Raw genomic sequence first — 1776 nt, 5'->3', positions numbered from 1 at the left:
TGTTGATTCCGGTGAATTTCTGCTGTCTGCGTTCAAAGAACTTTCAACAGAACTTTTCATTACCGGTCCGTTTTGAAGCGATAGTTTTTAAGTGTTTAAGTAATTTTCGAAAGATTTTCAAGTGGTTTTCGTGTAGATTTCAACTAATTACAGTTGTTTTCTTATGTCTTATTTTTTGGTGATCTCCTGCGATCGTAGATTCTCAGGAACATTTAATTTATCCATGGGAGTAAAACACAGGTTCTCAGGAATCTTTTGAAAGTCCGCATTAGGCCTCGTCGCTCATGATGCAGCCATATGATTTTGTCAGCTTTCTATCACCACTAAAAATTCCAATTTATTCTACTCAACGAATTGAAAGTTAGAATAAATTTGTTAGCGCTCACGAAAAACAAAAAAAAAACTTTTATGATGACTTACGATTGATCATTTTTTATATTATTATTTACCTTCAGAGTCGATTTTTCCGGAAAGCCCCTCAAGCACGTGCTCCCGTTTTAAATATATTTTATAACAGCCAGAAGGCTGTTCTCGACCCGACGACGTGAGTAATGAATTGTGATTAATTAACGTCTGATTGCATTAGGAAAACATTAACGCGACCGGCAGAAGCAATCGGTTTTCTTTACTGGCGACACCTCTTCTCCCGAAGGAGTAAAAACGGATCCAAGAAAATATCCTTTAACGTAAGGAGCTTTTTCCTCAAAAAATGCGGACCGTCCGCTAGCCATGAGCCGTTCCTGAAAAATTTATAAATTACCATTTAGTTTGGGGCGGTAAAACAGTCACCGTTTAAACGGTGAGCTCACAGGTACTTAAAAAATAATTTGTTACCGGAACCGGTTCCCGCGTTCTTGGCATAAAATTTCCATCGCGTTTCTGGTTGAACACCTTGCCCTAAAAAAAATGGAAATATGAGATCCGCTTGCCAGAGTGTAAACGAATTGAAGGGGTTTCACGGCTCTTGACCTGGCCTAAGAAAATCCTCGAACAGCAAGTGGCCAAGCGAAGAAAAGGGGTGAGATTTTTTTCTATCTTTCTTAGCCCTTGCTTTTGCCCTAGGAGACGGGATCAAAAATTATGAAAATTGCTCCGAATGACAGCGTAATTGCTAGGAAAAATAATGAATAATTAAAAGTGATATTTTACGAAGATGCCCGAGCGTTTACTCTCCGTTAGATGAGTGCCACTTATGTTGTTGTTGTTGTTTTTAAATCTACTTTTTCGCTTCAAGCACTTTGCAAACTTTTCGCGGACAACTGTCTTCGAGTTTGGGTGTAGATAATTAAATTATCAATGATTGCTTATTGTCTGCAAAGTTTCATTACGGAACATCTGTGATGGTTCTGAATTTTTCATAATATTCTTCCTCTTTTTTCAATCTTTTACTTAAAACTGTAAAATGCACCAAATCTAGTGAATTAAAACAAAAGAAATACTAACATCATAATTTTCAACCTTTGCAAAGTGAGAGGTGAGCATGTAAAGCAAACAAAAAAAATGTCCTCAGTACATGGCCACTCCCCTCTCGCACACATTCATACCACTGCAGTTTGGTGTTTTGGGGAGGACGAGAGAAAAAAAATTTACCGATGCTACATGGGAGAGTGCATTCCTCCAGGAACTACAACCGACGACGGAACGAAAACAAAAAAAAATATTGCTGGCAGGGCGAGAGCAGGCGCGTATATAGTCACTGTAGACGCTAGTCTGGCGAACTGTCAAAAGCGGCCCGCGTGCCGACTTTCATAGTTTAAGAATTGTGATTGCGTAGAA

At 38.9% G+C, this 1776-nt stretch overlaps 1 long non-coding RNA gene across 1 annotated transcript; it reads right to left on the bottom strand.

The window, feature by feature from the left end:
• Positions 1 to 1557, bottom strand: LOC129720794 (uncharacterized). The gene is made up of 3 exons (XR_008727288.1): positions 1170 to 1557; positions 970 to 1111; positions 1 to 897 (listed from the first exon to the last, which is right to left on the bottom strand). It is a non-coding gene; the product is annotated as an uncharacterized LOC129720794 (long non-coding RNA).
• Between the last annotated feature and the right edge of the window lie 219 nt (positions 1558 to 1776).

Source organism: Wyeomyia smithii, chromosome 2, assembly GCF_029784165.1.
Source record: "Wyeomyia smithii strain HCP4-BCI-WySm-NY-G18 chromosome 2, ASM2978416v1, whole genome shotgun sequence".
Classification (NCBI taxonomy): domain Eukaryota; kingdom Metazoa; phylum Arthropoda; class Insecta; order Diptera; family Culicidae; genus Wyeomyia; species Wyeomyia smithii.
This window is presented reverse-complemented; position numbering and strand designations above follow the sequence as displayed.